At 38.0% G+C, this 26,419-nt stretch overlaps 1 protein-coding gene across 7 annotated transcripts in view; it reads left to right on the forward strand.

Annotated features, from left to right (window-relative positions):
- The window catches only part of LOC585077 (cGMP-dependent protein kinase 1), a 113,109-nt gene that overhangs the window by 24,255 nt on the left and 62,435 nt on the right, over window positions 1-26,419 (forward strand). For all 7 annotated transcript variants that reach the window (XM_030979249.1, XM_030979250.1, XM_030979248.1 and 4 more), the window contains exon 3: window positions 9,650-9,743. The gene's annotated coding sequence lies outside the window, so the exon portion shown is untranslated. The remainder of the gene's footprint in view (window positions 1-9,649; window positions 9,744-26,419) is intronic.

The raw sequence follows: 26,419 nt of genomic DNA on the forward strand, positions 1-26,419 counted from the left end.
ATTCTTAAAGCATAAGGGACGTGTGGGGGAAATTTGGGGGCAGTTAATCCCCTAAATAAATAGTTACGGAATTATGCATCAAATGAATTAGAATAAAAAATCATTGGATATTTGTATAAAATCAAAACAGAAGTATGAACTGTATATTGATACCGAACTAAGCATCAACGAATGCCATTGAAATGCAAATCCATGCACCTTACGTAACAAATTAAAACTGACGAAAAAACAAATTACATGATGAGAACCAAAACAGAAGTAGTGTCATATTTTATAATTTTGAATTCTTCTCTTTGAAAATATTTTGACATCCATTTCTGTATGCAGAACATTGTACCGAGTGACGTTCTTGTGAGCATCATATATGGAGGGGGGCTGGGGGTACCACATTTGAAACCTGAGATGATTTTTCTCCCCTTCAAACTTTCCGACAATTTCCCATTTTTCTTTCCGGAAGTAATGGCATATAAATATTTAGCTTTACCAGCAAACCTATAAAAGAAGACCAACATATGAACGTAGGGATGTCACCCCTCCCCCCCCCCCCCCCCCCCCCCCAGTTTCGCTGTCCCTGATTCTAACACTTGGCAACCTGACCCCTCTTCACCTCAATCCGACAGACTCAGGGGTGTAACAAGGTCTTTGCTTGCCTCGCTTCCATCTTGAGTGTTTTCGCCAATCGTAAGCCAGGATTATGTTCATGTTAAAGGTACTATGTCCCATTTGCAGGCCCAAAAAACGAAAAGGTTAAATTCCAACGGCATTTGAAATACAATACTAATTTAGAACTTCCCTTAAAGGTAAAGACCAGTATTGGAAACGCCCCAATTTCAAAAAATGAAATGGAAGCTCTCATTACCAATCATGTGAAAGAATATGTTTTGACTAATACATGATGATAAAAAATTTGCCGGGAAACCGCCTACTAATTCATATATTTGGTAAATTTGTTTCTCTCGTGGTCTGTGAGAGATATAGGGTAGTCCCATATACATCTTTCTGTGTATAGTGCTTGTAACTTTACGAAGAATGGGCCAAATTTCTTATCATTTTGATGATTCCAGAACCTTGCAGATGCTAGGTGCTAGATGATCAACCTTTTCTGATCGATTCCACAACGTTTCTTTCACAAAGCAATCGCATGACCATAACTGGTCTTTACCTTTAAAAAAAGTTGTCGAATCGACTTAGGAGCTACAGAGCCAGTAAGTAATAGTCTAATTTTTCAGACCATCGTACCGAATGTTCGTACGTTTTATGCTGCGCAAAGATTCAATCAGTTTAATTGTGGCCATTACAAGAAGTGGGTTATTGATGTAGACAAATGCTCATGTACCCTTTACAGCTCATTTTATGCATGCTATTACCAAAGATGAAAAAGGCCAGTCAGTCACTCAATAGTGTCTGACATAGAAGTCCAGCAAGTAAACAGGTTTCCTTGCATAATTTGAATATGAGGACACTGCTAACGTTTAAATTTCACAGATAGGACATACATGACATATTCAGTTCTACAGAATTTGATGTTGGCTGCAAAAGGGACATAGTATCTTTAAAGGGAGCCCATAATGGCTCCAGAATAGTTAGATCTTGATGGGAGTAGCAAATCTATTTAAAAGACCCCTCACCAAAGCTAGGAATATGTGTACATTAAAGAGAAAGTCCGTTCTCAGAATTTATAAAATTCAGTAAACATCAGATAACACGATCCCACGCACATTCTTTCAAAAATCAACCCTCTGGATGATAAACCATTTAGTATAGCTAGCTTTGGTACACACGGGGAGATTTATTTCACATAAGAGCCTTTAAACCATGTTCATCAATCTAATTCGTATAATTATGTCTTTTCTATACACTAATGCTAAGTAATACAAGGCGGAGGTGTGGTAAAGTTGGAAAGTAATCTAGTCACATGTTTAAAAATGTAACAGTAGCTACGGCCTATAGAAAGGAGGAATCATTTAAATGCCCGCATATTCCAATTATGCCTAGAAATAGCTTAAACTTTCGACCGAATTTTGATGCCGAAACCAGTGTGTAGTCCCACATATCTATGTGTAGTAAACATTACTCCAATTAGTTTCCACCAAAGCTGAATCGACCTTCTTCTCACTGTGATCATTCCAAAACTATACAATACACAATGATATTTAAATGCTGTACTAATAAAAGACACATAAAAAATAGAACTGAACTGTATCATTAACAGAGAAACAAAGATAAGCCTACATCTTGCTGAGGTGGTAAACCTTAGAGCAATCTCCATATTTGATTACATTTGCAATCTCGGTATCCTTCTAACTGATATTTTATCGTGGTTTTGCTTTAATTTCCGGCTGAGGAGAGCTGTGATGAAAGTGATTTTAAAGTTGAAGTTTCATATGACGTTCGTGCTCTCGTCGTTTATGAAAACAAAATCCATAACCAGTGCCTTGTTTGGAGTGTCATTGCATCCCGTAAAACCAATGTAATTGCTGTTAGTTTTTATCTCAACAGCCATGCGGTTTAAAGGGATAGTTAAGTTTTGTTGCAGAGGGCGCTACACAAAATCTTTTTTGGGTGAGATTTATAATGAAAAACTGAGTGTCAAATTTGAAAGAATACACAATTTAAATGACAACATGATCTTTGTTTGATCAAAATTGGTTCAGAGACGGCTGAAGTATCCATAAATATAACCACTTCTAATATTTGTGTTGCCCCACAAATATTCGGTAATTTTGAACCAGTCGTTGAAAAACGAGATAGCACCTGATACGTTTTATTCCAGCCAATGTCAATGTTGGCTTTTTGTTGGTTTTTTCGTGTTGATTATGATACGCACAACCAGCCGGCCCGTGTATTGTTATTAATTAATAACTGTCACCGTATTTTTTTAAAAGTGGAGCTGATTTGGTATGATTGTATTCAATCTAAATTCACACATTTTGGGGTCTGAAATCACCTTCATAGCAATTTTAGGTTCTTAAATGGCACTAAAAATGTCATCAATAAGAATAAGAGCCAAAACCATGCACTTTGAACGCATTTGTGGTCTTAAACAAGAACTCAACTATTCCTTTAACAATAAACTGTATTTGTAAAGACAGAAATGCTGTCTGCACTTTTTAAACACCTAGTCGTAATAGTACGTTTCAGTGGAATATTTACAAGTAGACACAATCAATTTCGAAGTTTTTAAAATCGCTTGTACAATCTACATGTGTAGATCAACGAGAATACGCACAACTAGAATGTTTCTAAATTCGGTTATGATATACGATACGGAAATATCGTTCCCAGCTAATAACAGTAATTGTATTTCGGCTATGTATAGGCCTATACGGGGAGAGACAAAAATAGGTGCAAGATAGATGAAAAGAGATCGCTATTGTTGTGCGTGTTACATGTATGTGATGTCTCTTGTTGACTTCTCGAGATAAAGAACAATATAGACGTTTTGACGAGGAGCCAAATGTAACACTTCCTCGCGAAAAAACGGCCTTCGATTTCGTCACACGGAGAACACCATGCACGGTTGTGAAATAACATAACCCCGGCCATAGTACGTGCTTACGTTCATTGTATTCATTCATCATATTCATTGAAAGAGAGGAAGATAGAGAGAGAGAGAGAGAGAGAGAGAGAGAGAGAGGGAGCGATAGTGAATAAATTATCAAGACAGAGTGCTTTTCATGGTCAGTGACATGCACCCAATATGTTTTCAGATGAGTCTAAATAGGATTTTTGTGCCTAGTTTTATTATGAAAAAAATTGTGATGTAACTTGAAGTTTTACGTTGTTTTCTATGAAGAAAATGAGCGATATAATAAAATAACATAACTAAAGTTCAATCGATGTAATTTCCGTTGATTTGTTTAGAATAATGTGTAACTTAATTCAGGACCCCATTGCATACCCAAGTCACACTGACTCCTAATCAACGATAACTTGGAGATTCGTGTTAGGGTCGTATTCTCTTCAGTGTGTGTTTGGTCTTTGTCCGGTATTGTACCGGCCTTATCAATGTGACAGAGTTATTGAGCAGAAGGGTCAAGAACCTACTCTATTTTCTTTGTCAACTGATATAATTAAGCCAATATTTTGATGTTTACACAGTAAAAAATTTCCAGCGTGAAAATAAACACAATTACTGTGGTTGAAATAACATCTTTTGTTACTTGCCCAGCCCCACTATTGTGCAATTGAAGTTTATTAACAATTGACCACAACCACGACAGTAGTAATTAAACTCCCGAGTTGAAGTTCGTTTGGTCATCTCATAGAAGAGCGAATATTGATAAACACAATGTACATGCAAAGTCATTGAAGGCACATCTTTCTGACAACGGCGGCATCTTGACTTACCTATATTTCACTCGTAAGTGTCAATTATTGTAAATACCAAGACAAAAAAAAACCTCTTCATCTTGAACGAATTTACAAAGGATATCTATCTTTATTGGTTGTCTTTCTCTCCGTGCGGTAGGTTAGACCGGCTAGTAACTTCTTGGTTAAACGTAGCCTATAATCTAGGCGGAGTGCCGAGCTTTTTTCTTTGCTGCTAGACTAACCTTAAGCAGAACGTCTGATACGGGGAGACTACGAACCGTGAGCCGCGAAGCGGCTCACCGCCTATCATCACTGGTCTAGCTTTAGTCGTTGTTTTTTTTATTATCGACCATGAATCCGTGGCAGTTTTTCGTACGAAAAAACCTCATGAATACGAAATGAACTCAACCAATCATGCATATTATAAATCACGTGACATTACGTCATTTTCTTCATCCAAGATGGCGGGTAGTTCATGCGACGACAATCTTCTGCGAGAAAGTTTATCATATGCGGCCAACAAACTAGGCATTCCTAATGGAAAATTCAGAGAACTGCAGGAATCCGCTATTCGTAGCGTTATTGAAGCCGGCAGGGATATTTCTGTTGCATTACCTACTGGTTTTGGAAAGAGTGCAATATACCAAGCAATCCCCTTGTGCTGTGATTTTCTACGCGACCACGGATTCTAGCTTTAGTCGTTGTTTCGTTGCGGTTTCTTATATCTGATTGGTCGAACGTAACATAGGTGTACCTTATTTGGTAGGGCTGTTGAATGATTCATAGATCCGCCATTTTGAATATATATGAATATTGATTAGCTAGACCAGTGATTATGGGCGGTGAGCCGCTTCGCGACTCACGGTTCGTAGTCTCGCCGTATCAGACGTTCTGCTTAGGGTTAATCTAGCAGCAAAGAAAAAAGCTCGGCACTCCGCCTAGATTATAGGCTAGGTTAAACGTAGTTTGTACGCACAAACTCTTGTGCCAGGTCTAGCCATACGTTATATAGATGAAGGAATTGAGTCATATTATCTTATAGGATTTTATACTCATGAAGGAATAAATGAAATCGAAAAACAATGGAAAGAAGACACTCTATATTTCAAACAACAATACTAGTGGAAAATTAAAGATGAACATAAACACAACTAATTCCTAGAAATCAAACTAAGGCAATTTCAATAGCCTTGTGTGTCATCTAGTGATGTGAGAACATGACAATCACAAGTTACGTAATCCGAAAATGATTTCTACTGGGTGTACGAGTGAATATTGAAATTTTCCTCGATTTGATTTTTTTTCTCATAGAAAACGTTTTCCATAGAAATCAAACTAGTTTCCCTCGTTACATCGCATGGGGATGTGAATACCATGTCTAAGAAATCGATTTAATTGCTGTAGCGTCCTTCCGTAGAAAAAAAAAAGAAAATGCGACCCATGAGAATTCTTGCCAATCATCTTCTGAATGAGTTGCTCAGAAATAAATGAAATCGATAAAAGGGACGACCTCATTAGCTTGTTCTATGTGGATGTAAGTGAGTGAGTGTGTGCGTGTGCGTCACAGTGCGTGCGCGTGTGTATTTATGTGTGTGTGTGTGTGTGTGCGCGTGGATGTTTGTTCGCAAGCATGACTTGTGTGTGAATATGTGTGTACATGCTCTCATTGTTAAAACGGAACCGTGACTTGGTTCGTCAGTCATTTATTAGCCTGGGAAACGCAAGTCGATCTTGATATTAACGCATGTTGCGCGCACATGAGGCGTCATTTGCTTGACGCAGGGCTGCGTCGGCTGCGTCGGCTGCGTCAGCAAGTGCTGCAGTCTTTGATCTGCCATGCGAGAGTAAAAGATGGCATCGTATAAAAAAGGTTGAACACCAACCAAATGTCTTTAAATCTGCATATAAATCGAAATTAATAAATCGAAATTAGTGTCCTTCACAATCACACTGCTCCAAGGGTGTTTTTTATTTTAAAAATATAAATAATGTACATAGGAATAATAAATGCATAATGTGCAGATCAATCTAATGTTGTAATAATTGTATATTTTTTACAATTATTTAATCCTACCGTACCTTGACAAAATATGCACATGTATATTGCTTATTTATACTCCCTACATGTCTCTTTCATTTGTTGTGTGAATTACGTACCTTCCAACACATTTAATTCAAATGCGAGTCTGATAGTCCTAGAGAGGAAGAGAGAGAGAGAGAGAGAGAGAGAGAGAAAGAGAGAGACAGAGAAAGAGAGACAGATAAAAGAAATAAGGACAGCGAATGAGAGACGGAGTATGCAAGCATAGGAAATAGCTGCATGAATGTCTTTACAAGAAGCATTCCAATGCTGATGGTGTGAGTTCGAGTGGAGGCTTTGATATTAAGACCTCTACCTGGCAATTGCTCTTCTCAAAATGGGCCAAGTTGTAACATTATGAGAGGAAAAAGTGACCATAAATGGGCTAAGAGAGTCAAGTCAGATTCAGCGCGACTCACTGAGTATGGGACACGGAGAGACTTTTACTCCCACTCGAAGAAGAAGAAAAAGAAAGATGAGAATCCATTCAGTTTTTCTTGCCAACAATTTCAGCATTTAATTATCGCGTAGGTCTACAAAGTTTCTAGTTTCGGTGAATAAAACAGTCAGGGACCTGGATTCTATTTCCAGCGTAGACATTTTCAGAGCTTTGAAGTATTTTCCAAATGAAAAGCAGTATTGAGGAACGTTGAATCTATGCGTTTCGATTCTCTCATTTCCGTTATCTATTTTTCATAAAATTGGCTGCTCGGTAACTCTCTTTAAATTGAATTCTGGTAAGAATGTGACTGTTATTTGATTTAGAAAAGGCTGCCAAGTTACTTGCAGATTGTGTGTTTTTGTCAGATTTCTCTCTTAACTCTATAGATGTGGGTATATCATGTCTAAGTTATTTTGCTCCATACACCACCCACTGCTCTACAAATTTGATACTTCTGACAATGATGTTACTGACAAGTTGACTGATATCCTAGTTATCGGATCAGACCAAAAAGAGAAGGAAATTCTAAGTTGATCAGTTTCCACAAACAAATACCTTGGTAGAGCTACTGGCCAAATACCTTGGACTTGTCTGAACACCATGCTAAGTGAAGCAGTGGTTCTCGTCTCTTTGGTTAGTATACTACTTTATAATAGAATTCTAATAAGCATGTCAAGCGTGTAGCCTCGCTAAATGCCTGAACGTATTCCCCTTGACTACGCATTACTCTATAGCATAAAACAAACTGTTGGAGCGTGGTGAAACGTGCTAGAGTGTGTGATAAAAATTACATATTGTCATTGTCATTACATCCATTATACAAATAAGCATCCTTGAACACCACTTAGTGTTGTGATCGATAATTTCACATCTAATTTAGATTCATAATTGTGATAATGGACAGACACCGCTACTAGCCTTATACTCGACAAGGTTGTTATGAGAGGGGGAAGGGGGACTCACAAAGAGTGTTCTATTGGCGATACTATTACAATTTTTACAAGATTGGTTTCATGGTTTGATTTCACCTGACTGCTTAGAAAGTATAGTATGCTTGTAGGTAAGCAACCAGGGGCCCGATGGCTTTAAGTTCTCACCGAGGGACTTGGTATAATGAGGATTAATGCTTTATTAAATAGCACTATCTCTAGTGCATCCATTTGGTTTGGAACCGGAAACTTTCCGGTGAGTAGACCACTGCTCTACCACTGGGCCATCGCGTGCATTATATGCATATATTATAGTTTGTGTAAAACATGCTGATCGTTGAAATATGTACCATATTTCTTACAATAGCCGAGACCCTACCTACAATCCTCAAACTAACAATATACCTTAGCCTAACCTTAACCCTAAACCACACCCAAAAACTCAATTATGATAACATAATTCGAAATAATGTCGTCGGTCGTACGTCGGAAGATATGCCACTAGGATGGATGGATATCTCTCCCTCTCTCTCTCTCTCTCTCTCTCTCTCTCTCTCTATCTTCCTTTCTCATTCTGCAGTGATAAATCAGTCGCTTTCAATTGAAACCGGCATTTCTACTTCAAATCCTTTCGAAATTTTAATTAAAGACAAATAATTCCCTGGCTAGGCCTACTCATAGATCACATTACGATTTGAAGTCCTTCGTAAACAAATTATATCTGAAACCCCTGCATGCCAGGAATTGGAAGGAAAAAAACACATCAGCTGTGAAATTTATCCCTACACACACCACGCGGAGTGAAGCGGTGTCTGATATTTCACTTTACTGGTCCATAATCCACTCAAATATGCAAATATTAAAGTCGGTTTTTCGGACACAAAAGATGTAGGCCTAGAGTGTTAACCGGCTTGGATCGGATGATGATGTTTAAACCATTTAATTTTGCGGTTGGGTGCGAGTAAGGAAAGAACATGCAGAATACAAGAAAACATGGAACGCGGAGAGTGGTTTGATCTTATAATGAGATGGTAATAGGATTTCCAGCAATTTTCTACAGGTCTATCACCTTTCCTCTAAAAAGTTAAGCTTTAATTTGTAGGTCAGGTTCAGCAGTGGTTGTTTGTTGGTACCAGTGACTTTCGGTCATGGAGGGGCGGGGGGGCGGGGGGTGCACAGGTTTTGGTGGAATGACATGCGAGGCTTGAGTGGAGCAAACGATTGAGGGAATATCTGCATGGTTGAGAAGGGGGTCATGTTTTCTTATTCTTGTGTTTGTTGTGTCCCCCTCCCCTTCGGCCCTTCCTTTCTCCCCCTATATGATCTCCTTTTCCTCGTTTCCTCTAGTCTTCCTTTCTCCTATCTCCCTATCCCTTCCTCTTCATACCCCTCTATCTTCACCCCTCTTCCCTTCCGTATTCCTCCTCTCTCCTCATCTTCATCTAACACCCGTTTTTCTCCGTCCCCCTCTTGCCACCCTTTTCGAGGGAAATACCCCATGCACCCCTCTATTATCTACGCAACTGGTTGGTATCATCGCCTAAAGCAGGACACGTTTCATATCCGAGGAAAGATTGCAAGGTCACGCATGGAATCCTTATTTAATGTGCATGCATGCTGTAATACCATACGAAGAAATGTTAGGGATACCTCTCGAAATATGAAGTGAACATCACATTTTTGTTGACGCCAGTTTTCTGGCGTCGACATATAGAAAGCACTTATTCTAACGTAAGAGTTCTGATAAAATAGTGATATCATTTTAATCACTTATCACGAAGGGAAACAAAATTAACATAGGTTTGATATGAATCACACTTGCTTTTGTAAGTTGAGAATGAAATGGAAATGGAACTAAAATGTATTTTTCTCTTTCATTATCAGAATGTATGCTTGCCATTGGGACCGAGATCTGCCCTTAAAGATAAACCAGTTGTCTGCCACCAAAGTCTACACCAAAGGCAGTGAAGAAGTCTAGGTAAGTTTTGTTCTCTTTCTCCCTTCCATGTGTCTTCCATCCTTCTTTATGTTTTTATATCCCTCCGTTCAATCCCATTTAAAAAAAAGTCATAAACAAGAAGATCAGCGGCAAACACCAAAAGAGACCCCTACCAAAAGATATATTACAAAGGCTACGTTTAAAAAGTTTTTAAAAAATGACAATGAAACCTGCCATATAACGACCATTTAAAGTGACTAGAAGAGTGGTCTTTATTAGCAGGTTGTCACTGTACTCAATGAGAAAAAAACTGTTCAAGGGATACAAAATCGTGGTCCTCATAGATAATGGTCTTTCTATACAGGTTGTTGCTATACTAGGTTTCACTTCAATGACATTTTTGAGCGATCTGTGATATGTGTTTATACTCATCGTGCGATTTGGGTCATCTTTGTATAGAATGTTTCCTCGATTTGAAGATATAATAATATCTTCCTATCTTAAAAAATTCCGTTTTACCTATCTACGTCATGTATAAGCCCTGCATGATAATCCTCGTTTTTCATTTAATGTGAAATTCTACCGGACGATAGACATCATATTCCTGATTCTTATGAACTGAAATATCTAGAATCGAGAAACTGATAGATATGAATAACGTGTTAATATACAATATCCAAGAAATGCCCACGCATCTCAAGGGAAAGACGAAAATACATTTAACAGCGCTGAAGCTCAATTAAAGGTTTTGCTTGCTAAGTATTGGTGAAGTCGCTCACTATGAAATGACCTGGAAATCTATATACGAGAAGATACCAAAACTTGTTACATCTCTTCAGTCTTACTCGCTCAGATATGATGAAGCGGTAAGCCGTATTGGTGAAGTCGCTCACTATAAAATGACCTGGAAACCTATATACGAGAGGATACACTGTAAAAAGAAAGTTGGGCAGATATTACTGGGTAAATCGAAGTTGGGCAAATTTTGTCCGATAATTGGGTTATTTTTCTCAAAACTGTTTACTATATGAAGTAACCCAATGAAAGGTAAAAAATAGGTTGGGTAGATGTTACTTGGCAAATCGATGTTGGGCAAATGCTGTCCAATAATTGGGTTATTCCCTACCATCCATGTAGTAACCGATGAAATAATTGGGTAATGTTATTGGGGAAATTAGAGTTGGGCCATTTTGTCTAACATTTGGGTTATTTTCTCCCAACCATTAACTACATGCATTTACCCAATTAAATGTTCAAAATAAATTGGGCAGATGTAACTGGGCAAACGTAAGTCGGGCAACATTATAATGCAACAATAGGGTTATGTTCTTTTATAAGAGGTGTTTGGTCGAGTGGACATGTCACAGGACTATGGATTACGAGGTCCGCGGTTCGAGTCCCGCTGTGGCACTAATCTCCTTTTGCATATAATATTTTATTTATTTTATTTGTATGATGACGTAAAGCGCAATACGCTTCAAAAAGGTGTATTTTATAACACAGAGCTAGGTATAGAGAGCACAGTTAATATTCATTTACACGTTTACATTTTTGTTTAAACTTCATGAGCATGAAATCCAAAAATATGGATGAGGCAACCTTCTTAACCTAGATAAATTCTAAGACATTTTTCTTAGACTTAAGAAAAACGTCTCAGGAGATTACTGAACACGGGTCCAGGATACAAAATACGATTGATTGATTACTGTAATCAGTTTTTGATTTCATCTATGCAGATCATTTGTGGGTATGGCTTTAGCCGTAGTAATTTCTCTCTTCGATATATTTTGAAGGTGTATATAGAAGAAATGCAATTGATAAGAAAAGGAATAAATTCAGTACGGAAGAGTGAGAACGTCACTGCTCTACATACATATTGCACTGTCGTCAATAATGAAAATATTACAATAAAAAACATTGTATACTGCCTCATTTCCCTAATGGTTAGGAGCCCGAGCAAATATAGGAAATATATTCATTCAGATGGTCATATCTAAGCCAATACTTAACATATTCAATTGGTTTTCGACATTTGGACATTAATTTTAATGTATGAAGAAAAAATTGAGAAATTCTAAAAATAGACTTTTGATGACGTCACACTTCACCACTCTATAAGAAAAAGGATAAGGGCGTGGTTCATTCAGTTATTCATTTTCAAAACGGTTCAAAGTATTGATGTTGATGAACAAAGTTTCCACTTCATGACGAATATAAAAGTTTGTTAGTCATAAATATCGGAAACAGTACAATACTCAACAAACATTGTTCATCAGTTTTCCCTTCTCTTTCATGATTACTGAATTAATAAGTCATTTCTATAGCCGACTGTGTATGTGAATAGCTGTGTCTATAGTATCCAGAATATTATAATATATCAAACAAACGACCTTCATATTATGCGATATTGCGAAGGAGCAACAATCTGGTAAAATCTCAATTGTATTTTGATTATTATTCATTGAAATTCATTGAAAAATCCATCTATCTTTTGTTCGAATATATATACCATCAATAACTGAATAACAAATAAACAATGAAAAAAGAACGATATAATTGAATATTATGGCGTAATTTAACTAAGATGTTCTTGAAAAAAGAGCATTCTATTATGTAGCCTGGGATGAAATATGATGATCGTCATGTAAACTTTTTTTGAGAAACTTTGAAATCAAATATTATATTTTAGGTGTCAATTACTTATTGGTTTAGTTTAGATTAGCATTAAACATCATTTGTCCTATATACCTGCTATTTTTACTTACAATAAATCATAAAAAATGCGTAATTAAGCATTTTATTCGTGGAAAACATTGAATTTTCCGTCAGTCCGCATGAAGGCACACTGTCAATCATGCGTTTCAAATTGGATTGGGAGAATAAATGCAAACTTACATTCAGAGTGAAGTTCTTCAAATCATGTAAAACTCATGAAATAATATAATATTGTAACGTTCAAAATATGTATCCGTGTCTGATGTATTAAGTTGTAAATAGAAACTCTGTCTCTCCCGAGTGAGAGTAATATATCAATATAAACAAGGTTGACCATTATATTCTACGCCAATCATTGCCAATTAGGGAAAGAACTTTACAGGCTATATTCAATTCTGCCGCGTATTAGCCCGTAATCCGTATAAAAGCCTTCCGAACTAGCCCCTAATACACATTTCCTTCTTATTTAAAACGTGATTGGAAATTTGTATAGGAAATTATTAACGAATCAAGTCTTTGCGATACAGAATATGTATATTGATTGCAAATTAATTCCAAATTATTTAGTCGATTGTATTGAAAGATGAATTACGGTTGAGAAGTATTAGTAGAAGGTTTCCTTTGAAATACCATAGTGAGTGGCTATTACTCTATCCACAGATAAGCTGATCGTATTAACATCCTACCATGAAGTCTTGAAACTCTGCAAGTAAATTATTTGGGCGGTTTGTGTGTTTATTATGAACTCTGTTTATAATGTGACGGTGTATCGTAGTATATGACTTCTAAATAACCTTTGCGATTAAAACGATGTTGTAAAGAGCCCTGGATTCAATGAAACCTTAAAATAGCTTCTGATTACAATTTTTTCTATCAAGTTTATTGACATTCGCTGTCCTACATACTACCTATTTTAATCAATTATTCATGCCTTGGTGAATAAAAAAAGCAATATTAAAAGTATTAAAATATTATTTGAGTTTTCAGAGAGAGAAAAACCACAATGAAATATGAGTGCTGTGAAAACTACACATGCATGGCTGATAGAGAAAAATAGAAAAAAGAAACCCAAGCCAATCATTGTATTCAACCGATGTAGCGATACAATTAAAAGCCATGTGTATGATATTAACATGTCATGTTTATATATAGTACCCAATTTAATGAAAATGTTATGAGGGTGTTATAACTTAATTAATTTTACCCCCAGCGTCATTCATCATATAAATTAACTAACAATACAGACGTGCTACTGGTATTCGTTGTTACATCTATATTGCTTATTAGCGTGGAGTTGAAACTATAAACAGTTTGGTCTTGAAAAAAAAGGTAATTGAATATTACTTTCACAGTTTTGATTAGTTCGTGTTCCCCGACCAAGGGTATATTCATTTTCATTGCAAACGAGACATTATTGGGCGGACGAAAAACTGTATTAAGGACTAACGCGGTCTATGACCCGTGATTTGAGAGTGACAACATGTACAAAAGGTGAATTCAATTTCATCAGTGCAAGCGTTGAATTTAGTTCCCGGCGCATGCACTAATACCCTTCATAGGATTTATCGGCGTAACAAAATAATGACGCATCGTGTGCAACTCGCAATAGACATTCAAAGGTGTCAATACATTGAATCCTCTCCAAATAGGCAATGGAATCACACTTAGGGGATATCTTTTACTGTGGAAAAAATACCTTCCAATCAACGTGATCAATGATTGAAAAGCAATATCTAGCTTACCTGCGTAAGATACGAGTTACTTGATATGGGCTATGGGGAGCCACAATATATTGGTGGAATATCGAATTTGACATTTTCGTGCGAAATCAGCACCGAATTGTGAGCTACCTCCGTTATCTATATTTCCCGCTAAATACCTCAGCCACGTCAACGAGGCCGACACGGGACCGTTTACCGACCGGACAGAACACTTACCTTATCCCCACATGGCCTAGGATTGGTGAATGTAACTATCTAGTCGGTTTGGCGGTCTGGCTGAGGTATAACTTTAAAGGGACTAAGTAACATTGTTCAGATGAGAGAAAATGCTGCTGAGGTAGTGACTTCAATTCCAAATGTTCAATTTAAGATAATCTGGAAGTTTAAGTGAAAACAGACCATTATTAATGATCGAGTTGGGAAAAACTGATCTGATCGATTCCTTGATTCTCCCAACTATATTAATATTTTCGTTGAAAAACGGTTGGGAAAATTGGTTTGGAGAATTTACTGTTAGAGGGTGTTACACAGTGACGCCTTCAAAGAAAACCATAAATATCTTTGTTTGAGAACTTCTTCAGAATTTTTTGTATGTCAGAGTTTTAGTACAGTAGAAAGTATATAATAAGTAACATTTCATACAAAAATTAAGCAGTTTTTTCATCAACCTTTAACAATGTTACCGGGTCACTTTACTGCATATATGTACTTTGTGTTCAGTGTATGTGAATTTCAGCAAAATTACGTCAATAATACTACAAAACCTCACAGTTTACCATCATAAATTCCTATCCATTGTCCAATCAACCTCACACAGTTGTTTTCAGACAGCTTTTTTCACTATGTAATCGCATAAACAGTACTCAACTCTGCCCTTATACCACAAAACCAAGCAAAATACGAACTACCTCGAGACTTCTTAACACCAGTACGGACTCACTCCTATTTTCTTCACTGTTTTGCCCTACCATGGACCCTACTACAAATTTGGTCTGTCGGGTGCTTGGGTATTACCGATCAATGGACTCGAGTCTGTCATTAACAACCGTATCATATACCCTCGTTATTACCATGGTAACCATGTAATGATCACCGCCGAGATAATTCAATAGTCCCTGGCGAGTATATTTCTCCAGCTTTGCAAATCTGTTTAATGTTGTTTCCCCGGTCATGCGCTCGTTTGATTAATCAAAACTGATAGTCGTATCAGATTCCATACGCATCAAATCAAATATTTATTTCTTATATTTTAGAAAGTCTCCTGTGGACTAAAGCATTAAAATATTCATCAAAACTTGAATACATTTGGTTGAAAATGGTATGATACGCTGTAATGTTCCCCTTGACACTACCGCTTTCGATTTAATCAGCTGTTAAGGTATTTAGCGAGGATGCAATGTCACTTAATGTGATGAATCCCTTGTCTTTATTCATCCCAGGGTACAACAGAGTAGTTACTATTCATGATAAAAATAGACTTTGGGTCATGAAAGTAGGTTTGTCATGTTATTAATTAGCGCTTGTTAAGAGACACTGAGAGAGACACAAGAGCGACACAAGAGCGACATTTGCAAATTGGAAAATGGCTCGTAAAACGACAGAACACAACCCTGGTTGAATTCAGCGCGAAATGAGATACATGTTCAGATTGAGCGGTCTAATTGATTTCGAGTCGGACAAGGTTTTCAATGCGGATTTATACCCCAGTCATATCAGCGAGCCTGACTCGGAACCGACTCAACACTGACATTATATCCGAAGATTGGTCTGACGGTGTGATCAGGGACGTTACTAGACCAAAAGAAGGGTGGGTTCGAAAATTGCTTAGAGGTTATGACGTAGTAGGCGTGGCGCTTTATGAGCAGGCAGGGTGTCGAGTCGGGGTAATAGATAATGAACCAATATGGTTATTGCACAGGGTCTACAGGCTTCCACAAAAAGACATGCATAATACCATCCACACCACGCCCATCTGGTAGCCGTGACAGCTCGCGGTTTAATGAATGGTAATGTTGATTATGTTAATGGTAATTATCATGATGATAATGATAACGATGATGATGATGATGATGATTATAATAATAATGATACTTCTGCTACTTCTACTACTAATACATGTACTTTTACTTCTTCTACTACTGTTACATCTACTACTGATAAATGTACTACTACTACTACTACTACTACTACTACTACTACTACTACTACTACTACTACTTCTAGTACTACCACCTCTATACTACTACCGCTACCACTACCACTACTACTGCTACTACTACTACTACTACTACTACTACTACTACTACTACCTCTACTACTACTGATAATAATAATATTAATAGAAATTATAGTGATAATAACGATGATAATAATTGATAATAATTAAGATATTTACCCAGCACAGAGAAAATTTAACAAAATCAAGTATATTTGAAGAATAACATAAAGAACAGAGTATTTACAACAGTAATGCATAATAAACATTGATACATACACGAGTTATAATTTGTACGATTGGCTTCGGACAACCCTGTCCGTAAAAGTTTTATATTTGCACTACGTCTCACAATGCTCTGAAATACGTTTTCCCCTGTGGACTTTTATCTATTTCGGAAACAGCGGCTTTTCGCTCAATTCTATATATCTGCCAGCTAATACCCGACCACAAAAAAGCTTTTTACTACACTCATCTTGGAAACTACCTTTTACAACAGATTAATCATAATGCATGCAAGCCATGTTAGTAGCTTTAACCTAAAGGCTTTATTCATGAAAAAGTACGATTTCATCTCGTTTATTGTAAGGTATCATTCGGACGTGGGTGTGTTATTTTCCTCACAAAAATATTCTTGTTATTGCACGCATCATTTTGGGCACGACTGAACGGTGTGTACCTGTAGGCACTGACGGTGTATGATAACACTTCTGTCAAAACTTAATTATTATAATGGCAGTCTTCCTTGAAACATAATCACATGATAGCTCTTAGTAATCATGCTGGACCAAAGCCAAATGCAGAGGTTATGACTTGACATTTCATCTTCTGAAAATATATATGAATTCAGGTTTACGTTTACTTAATTTGTCCTATTTCGAAAGAAATCAGATATGCCGCTGCCTCTTGATATATATATAGGGTAAGGTGAGTCTCATTTTTTCTCCTCCTGCTTCAGATTTCCTTGGAAAAGGTTGCTGGAACCAGATACCCTAAAATCATAAACAGATGTACAAATTTGTTTCTCTCAAGTTAATCACAAAGCAAATAATATGTGTATTAAAGTCTAAGTGAAAATGGGTTCGATAATTATCGTTCATGAGAATAAGAGACAGTCGTTTTTGGAAGACAATGGTTTGTCCTCTGTTAACGAGACGAGTGAAAACGGGTAATCTGTGAGCCACAATGCGTGCTCGTTGCAGAGTTGCGTATAAACCGTATTGGAGAGGCTTGTCTGATTTGGATAAATCATACTTTAAAAGGAATCATATAAATATAACGTTACATGGACTCGAACGTTTCATCTGCAAAAAAGAGATGAATTGCTGACTAAATGAGCAGACTTGTAAGATAAACATGTCATAGATGTTTTTTATCTGAATTTTGTTTAAATAGGGATATGGTGAGAGAGGGAAAGAAAAATGAATAGGTAGGAGTGATCAACAGAGAGAGAGAGAGAGAGAGGGCAAGAGATAGAGAGGGAGAGGGGGGGGGGGGGGTAATAAAGAGGAGAGATGAAGATACAATTTGACAAGATTAAGAGGGAGTCGTTAAAAATCGTGATCTTAGGTCTTTCTCCAATAAAATCAACCGCAGAATTCGAAACAAAAACAAGCGCCCTCCCCCTTTATTAAGACCATTTTTGTCCTAAAAGTAGGCTAATTGAATACTGAGATTGAAGAAGTAAAAGAAAATCATGCTCACGGTAGAAGACGAGTGGTGTAACAGGGTTATTCGAAATACATTTCATTATAAATAGATATTGGGATAAACTACTCTTTACAACAGGAAGGACGGCAGATGTTTTGTTGATAAAATAGAATGCACTGTGACAGCGAATGAATAACTCATGATCATGGTCGTTGGATTATTCATGTTGACATGTCTATAGATATGTTGACAACTATTATCTACGTTATCTACGTTAGATAATCCATACACATTGATTAAACTAGGGGTAATTTTTAAAATGAAGCAAGCATGTTTTTATTCTATGATTGTAATACTACTGGGTACATGTATGCCAGATCAGACTGACTGTGGTGGTTCCTGTATAGTTAGAAAGGGAGGTTGAACAGAGTTTGATATTTAAAGTCACTCTTCGCTCAATGGCATTTTCCCTGCACCTGTCCCGAGATAGCTTGTTACCAAAGTTCATTCATACCCCCTGGCAAAGATATCACCATCGAAACACAACGCATCTGTCATGTAATATTGTCTTTATTTCATTCTTCTAAAAGCTGAACGCCCGGGGGAGGAGGATTAAAACCAAAGGAGAGTTTTGGTTTGATTGCTGGTAATTTTGATTGAACACCCGCAAATGTCCAAGAAGCGCAAGCAATCATACTTTGAGCCGTTGTTGGAAGCGATCATTTTTGTAATTGAATTAATCTAACTAGATGATAAGTTTAGACGTGACGTGATAAAGCTTGTTTGTCACACAGTATCTGCGTTATCATATGTATTACCTTTGCTAAATAATATGCGTGTATAGGCAAGTATAAGTGCATGCGCCAATCATCAGAGCAATATGCACTATTAATTTTGTAATCACTTTGTGCATTGTGTCGATCTTGCATGACTCGTCTACGATCGCGCCAGTTGCTGGCTCCTATACTTCACCAATAATGTATTGTGTTAAACGGGAATATCTTGTATCTAAAGTATTTGTTCTCTCCGGGTAAATTTGATTATTTAAGGCCCGTTCGGATATGACAAGATAAACCGCGGCGGTTTGTTTTTTATTTTTTATGACGACGTAAAGTGTAATACTCTTCTCATGTCTGATTCTTAAAACACAGAGCTCAGTGACAACGCGCAAGTTGTTGCACGCAGTTGTCATTTATTTACACGAAAAAAGGAAACAGCAGCGGCTTATTTTGTTGTTGCTATGGTTTCTGCGCCATATCTGAACAAGAAATATGCACAAGCACGATACTTCTTACAAAGTTAAAGGGGCACTTTTCCTATGTAAAAAGGGGATGTGGTACAGGTGTATTTTTAGAACGCAACATAAACACTGCTGCCAGTGTTATCCTAATATAGTGTCTCACATCTATACGCCTAACTATTTCTTCAAATGCGTATCTCATCACCAATCTTTCTGAAGCAATCCGCTGTTTATGGTCCATTTGGGTCAATAACATCCCTCGAATCGATTTGAGGAGAAAATCATTCGAATAATGATCACTAAAACTTCGCATTACCCAGTAATAAGGACCATGGGGTCATCCCAAAGGAAAATATCCCATCTTCAAGCTAAGATTCATAGGAAAGTGATTTTTGTCCCCGCGTTTATCTCCTCCTTTTCATGTTAAATGGGTATCGTTGTCGTGGTAAGAGTGCAATTATGGCACCTATCTGCGTCAAATTGCACCCAAATTGAGATTGATTGTGCCCAATTCTTCTTCATTAATACGTTTCGAATCCAGATGTTTTTGGCATCATGCTTGGGGTCAAAGTTGAGCAAATCATGGCATGTATGCGGAGGAAACCATACTTACTTGCTGGTGTCGTGGACGAGCGGATATGTCACCGGACTGTGGATTACAAGGTCCGCCGTTCAAGTCCCACCGCGGCACTAATGTCCTTTGGCAAGACATTGATCTACATTTGCCACTCTCTAACCAGTGTTGTTGAATGGGTACCCGGTAGAATGCGAAAGCTTATGTGCTTAGATTAGCAAGTGTGCGCTTGTAAAATTGACGCCTGGCTGGAATGCTCCCCAGGGAGTGAAGAATGTGCATACATTGTGTGCGGGTAATCCTGAATCTGATGACCGGGGTAATAATATATATCTCTGTAAAGCGCTTTGAGAGGGCCTTTGGTCCTGAAAAGCGCCATATGAGAACTAGCTATTATTACTATCACATAAAAGTACATGTATGGTGAGGAAGATTGTAAAGGTGAGAAGTTGCAACCTGCATGGTTGTAACCCGATGATCATCTATTTTGATGTGGTGGTGGTGGGGGGGGGGGTGAATTATATTTGAAAATGACGATAAAGGATAGTAAAAAAAGAGCCAGCACGCGCGCTAGTTTAAAGCAATTTCTCGTACCTTGCTTCTAATATTTTGATTGCAATATATACAGCAATAATGCGGGGGCGAAAGAGGATTGTAATTACATAATTTGAGTAGTTTCGCATCAAAAGAGCACTTATTGTGAAGTAAGGGATATTTTAATACGATCTTTCGCCAGCCGCTCTTGAGGGGGTGTTTCAACGAAACCATTAATAAATTAGTCATACCATAAACAATGTCATAATGATATCTCCAGTTGCTCAATCATGTACACACAATCATGATTCTTCCTTATCCACAATTGTTTGCAATGCTATCCGCTATCTGGATTGTTATGATTTCTCATATTCTATTTTGCTGTTATCATTGCAACCTTATCTAATTCATTTACATCATGATAGCAGGTGATTTTTTTAAAGCGTATTAAATACTCGGAATTATTCTTTCCCTATATAGCCACCGCAAATCGATTTTCCATGTATTGCTTAAATGATGGGGTTTTATTAAATGAATTCATAGTCGAGTGTTGTAGCACAACTTTCTGGTATGATCTTTGAGGGCGCCACAGGATGTGGTTTGAGCGCATGGTCATGCGGATATCGTTCGGCCATCGCGCTCGGCAGGTGGATGCCTGGATGGTCGCTAACGTCAAGATGTGGCAAGGGTGCATATAGTGAGTGACAATGATAGATAAAGGGAGAGAGAGGGAGAGAGAGTGTGTGCGTGCGTGTATGTGTGTGTGTATGAGAGACAGAAAAAGAGGGAGATGAGGGAGTGAAGGGGAGAGGGAGAGATATATGTAGAGACACACAGAGAAAGAGAGACATACAGAAAGGAGAATGATAAAGAAAAAATAAATAAACAAAGTCGACATGGGTTATATTGATAGTGAAAGTAATATATCATGTATATGGCGTATATCATGTCCGCTTGATCTGCAGTAGCAGGAAGGAGAGGAAAGAACAGAGAAGATTGAGATACGCTTTAGCATACATGTACATTCCTTAAATTCAGTTAACTTAACTTTGGATGTTATTTATAAAAGAAACGTTTTGAGACGTTTTAAAGATAAACATAGCCTAGAATACGAAATAAGAAACCAATATATATAGAGAGAGAGAGACAGAGAGACAGACAGACAGACAGACAGAGAGAGGGAGAGAGAGAGAGAGGGGGGGGGGCGGGAGAGTAGAACGCGACACAAACAAAATAGCTAAATAAAAAGATGGATTCTAAATTTTATTCAGCTTCGAATCATAAAAATATTCACCGCATTGTTTTACGATTCAAATAAATTGGCATTTCTCGCCTCGTCTTTCTCATTTACATAAACCGTTACGAGTAACCTCAAAACCGCTCATTTGTGTGACGCCTGATAAAAAAATATCATGTTCCTTTATGTGTCATACAACTTGCGGAGTTTTTAAATAATCAGCAGCGTTTCGCAATCATCTTCTCTTGTTTTGCTTCATACATTGCCGTGATTGTAAGGATGTTATGTCTAATGAGTTAGAAACCTCCAAACCACAATTAGTCACGATTATGAGAAGTATGCTACTGAAGCAAAATTCAATCCTAGAGTATTCTACTATTTACACAGAGAATTAGAAGCGGCGTAGCCAAGTTCATTTTAGTGGGGGCACATGCGGGGTAATCGCTTAAGGGCGGCGGGGGGGGGGGGGTAATTCGCAAGGGACCCTTTGATTGTACGCTCATTGTAATCTTATACGCGGAAGACCATCAAAAGAGTGGAAATTGAATTTTTATTGGTTAGATATTGTAACTTATTATTACAATTTGACGTTTGTTTACATTGCAGAGCAAATGCAGTATTAGGGAAAGGATTGAATTATTCTCTAAAACAAATGGTTGCAGTTAAACAAATGTTTTGTAAATCATGGTTTCGTTCTTTTTTTATAATTCAATTTCTCAAAAACTTTAGATCCATAAGTATCATAGCCGCCCCCGAAAAAGGGACAGAAAATGATTTACTTTGTTTTGCAACATATGCGACACAAATGTTAAATGCTAATTCACTGCTTTCGAATGTTTTTAATTATGATTACGGTTAAGCCCTCCACATTGGGAAGATTCTAATTGATATTTTGATCAACCGAAAGGACACATACAGAAACAATGACAACTATAAAATATAAAAATCATCAAAAGAAATTGATCTGTACAAAACAAGTATCAACTCTGTTAGTCGCATTCGCAACATGTTTAGAATGTTACGTGTGTAGAATGCCAGTTAGGTAACTGACACCCTTTTTAGAAGGGGACGTAACGAAAATCGAAGTTTCTTCTCGAAGATCTTCTTGAAGACTCGTGACAATAAGGGCCCGCCGATCAAGATTTGGTCTCTTACATTAGGTGACGTCATAGATGTAAAGAGGGCATAGAAAAACAAGGGTTTTTAAGGTTGACCTTAACACCGTCCTCTATTTTTAAGAACGTTCTCGAGCTGACATCATGTTTCAGATTTAAAGTGGATCGTTTATTTAACATGAAGAATTACTTAGAATATCGCAAGCCACGACCAGACAAAGTTATATTGTATATCAGATCAACGCTAGGCCCAACAAAAAAGAAAGAATACATCACGGGTAATGTCCAGAAAAGGGTTGGGTAGGAGTCGTTTAGGCGGTGGGATTGTTGTTTTGTTATAGAACACCACAGCGGATTTCATTGTAATATTGTCATAGCGAGGACACTTTTTGTTGTATTAATCTCTTAAACGCTGTTACAAATTCGGTAATATGAATATACGGTATACACATGTATATGAAGATTCTTGTCATGTATTCCCTATAAATGCCATCGTTTTGCGCTGCCTTTAACCAACACGATTATAAATATTGATTTTGGCATGTTTTAACGAACATTTCGCTTTTAATTATAATAAACGTATATGTTCAAGCTATTATAGCGTTTTCTTTGTCCACGGTTTACTTTGAAAAAATCACGGTCTCTTCTAAAGCAGATCGCTTGCATATTAAATTTGTTATCACGGTCACAGAATCGATTCCTCATCAACCCAAAGTGTCAATGTCACACGCTAGTCTACCACTCCTCCATATCGATCTACACCCTTGGTTTTATGGATTGCGCGTCTGTGGCACTTACAGTGGTGTAGTTTTAGGGGTAAGGGGCACGGAAGGGGGGGGGGGGTCATGTGCCCCTCGTCGAATGGCGAGAGAAAAGAGAATAGGGGAGGAGGAGAAAGGTGGTGAGAGTGCGAGAGGGAGGAGGAGGGAGGGAGGGAGAGAGAGAGAGAGAGCGGAGAACCGGAGACGGTAGAGGGAGGAGGTAGGGAGGGAGGAAGAGAGAGAGAGAGAGAGAGAGAGAGAGAGAGAGAGAGGGGGGGGGGGAGAGAGAGGGGGGAGGAGGGGGCAGAGGCGGATCTAGGGGGAGCGGTCTTCGGTGGTTTAATCCCCCTTGGGCGGCCAAGTAAGAACAGAAAGAAAAAAAAGGGGGAAAAGAAGAAGAAAAAAAGTAAAACGGTAAAACGTCGCGATTTTTGGAAAATCCTGGATCCGCCACTGGGTCAACCCCCTCCCCCCCCCCCCCTTGACAAAAAGCTAGATCTTCTCCTGGGGAAGGGGGGGGGGGCAGTGGCGGTGGAAGCGAAGAAGGCAACATGAACGGTGATGAAGATACAACCCATCCTACGCCATCCCTCACTCGATGTCATTATCTCTTGCATTATATTAGGGTATTCGACTCATGCAAACATAGCCCTAAAAAGAAAACTCATAACAAAATTCAACCATTACCTTATCCTTTTAGTATATCTTTGTCGAAATAAAACCTAGAGCAAAGTAACGTCGCCGGAGTAAACTCCGGATCACCTTTTGAGTCCACCTATATAGTGAGCACTGTATTATTCAATATACCTGCATACTCGTGTAATCTCTTTTTGACCTCGGTTTATAGGTTTGTTGTTGGTGGTGTTATTAAAGATAAACTTGAGTTCCGGGAGAAAAAAAAAGAAAATGAATTCTCACAGAATCAAACGAAACTTACACTGAATGTTAAAGATTACAAATAAATGTCATTTGCCAAACAATAAATTTTGGTAGAAAATGTATTCTGGCTGAGTAATGAGCTTACAAACATATGGAAATCGAGATATAGCCCAGACACCATTTGTGTAGTCCCCATATACATATTTCTGTGTACAGTGCTTGTTACTTTACCAAGACTGGGCCAAATTTATTATGATTTTGATGACTCCAGAACCTTGCAGTACACACCAATACTTACATGCTATATGATCAACATTTTCTGATCCATGCCACACATTTTCTTTCACAATGCAATCGCATTACCAGAACTCAACTTTATCTTGATTTTCATAGTGATCATATAGTTCTGGAGATAGTTCTCATTGTTTGTCTATCAGTAGCAGGCATGTTATTAAATCAGATTGCGTGTTTGGCTAGTGGTGAAGGTTCATAATGTATTCCATTTAATATACATTGACCTCTCTGTGGTGTTGATCTATGTTGACCTGAACGTTAATGAGATACTGACCATAACTGTGGCAGGTTAAAGAGATGAAGGTGATCAGACAAGTGCTCCGCCATCACAGTCACTAGTATGCCGGGCGTCACTGTGATAAACAAGCCCTGATGCTCCTGGGAAATTCCACTCTGAGAAAAAAATGGAAACACCTCATAGATATAAATAGATAATTAAAAGAATAATTGTCTTTTTAAAGCTAGATTAACTAATACATGAGCTGCCATTGACTGACTCAACGGAATCATTTAAATAGCACAACAAAGTACAATACTATAGAGACAATATACGTGTGAAAAATGAAGTGAACTTGCTGACAGACGCTAGCCAATGAATCTAAACGTTTGCTTCGGTATAGAGATAGATAATCGTACAATGTCCGATTTATTTTAATCTCGAGAAAACCTCAAAACCCAAATGGCAATCTTAAAAACCGCTTGTGTGCAGCGGCCTCCTCAGCTGTCAACGTGTTCTCATCGACTCATCACGGATGTGTTCTGTGGTTCCAAATGCGTGGTTTTTATGTTAAGACGGAAGGTAAAGATAACACATCGTGTAGTTTTAGAAAAGAATGAGATATGAACATGAGGAGGGAAGAGAGAGAGAGAGAGAGAGAGAGAGAGAGAGAGAAAGAGAGAGAGAGAGAGAGAGAGAAAGAGAGAGAGAGAGAAAGAGAGAGGGAGAAAGCGCGAGGGGGTGGGGGGGGGGGGGGGTCGGAACAATCGACGTTATGTTTGGCGTATTCCTTTCTAGCGCCATCGGTAGATTAATGTGTATAATGGAAACATTTCTTAAATCCATCAAATTACCTTGAATCTCTCCTGTTAATGCTATGACAGGGCTGTGGCGAAGATGCTTACAGATACAATGGAGAGTCATGGAAAGAATTTCATTTGCCTTTAACATACTTCGCTTGGTTGTTCTGGTCAACTCTGGCAACGTTTCCATCAAGGAGAGAGAGAGAGAGAGAGAGAGAGAGAGACATAGAGAGAGAGAGAGAGAGAGAGAGAGAGAAAGAGAGAAAAGAGAGATCTTTAATAAGTTATGAGCGTGGGAGAGAGATAGAGAACACTCGTTTTTATGAAGAGTAGTACAAACTAATCAATATGAGAGAAGGGGAGACAAAAGAGTGTCGCATTTTTCAATACCTGGCTACCTGGCTGCCACCGTCAGTTGCTGGCGATTGGCAACCACATCTGCACATGTTCTTGTTGTCTTTCTCCATTTGTTTCTATCCTGTGCTAATCTTTTGGCTTCTGAATATGTGAGACCTGTCCATTCTTTGATATTATCAAACCACTGCTTCTTCTGTCTGCCTCTTTTTCTTTTTCCTTAACAACAAGTTGCACATTCAAGTGTCTAAATATGTTTGAAGACCAGATTGAAACCACAAAGTAATAGTGGAGTGGACATAGCTTGATTCACATCATCCTGAAATCAGTTGGGAAAACCAAGAGTAGTTTCATATCTTGGGAAGATTGGCATGTTTCTGCCGACAGGTGGCGTAGTGCTACATTG

The sequence above is a fragment of the Strongylocentrotus purpuratus genome, unplaced genomic scaffold (genome assembly GCF_000002235.5).
Source record: "Strongylocentrotus purpuratus isolate Spur 01 unplaced genomic scaffold, Spur_5.0 spur5_scaffold_10, whole genome shotgun sequence".
Lineage (NCBI taxonomy): Eukaryota > Metazoa > Echinodermata > Echinoidea > Camarodonta > Strongylocentrotidae > Strongylocentrotus > Strongylocentrotus purpuratus.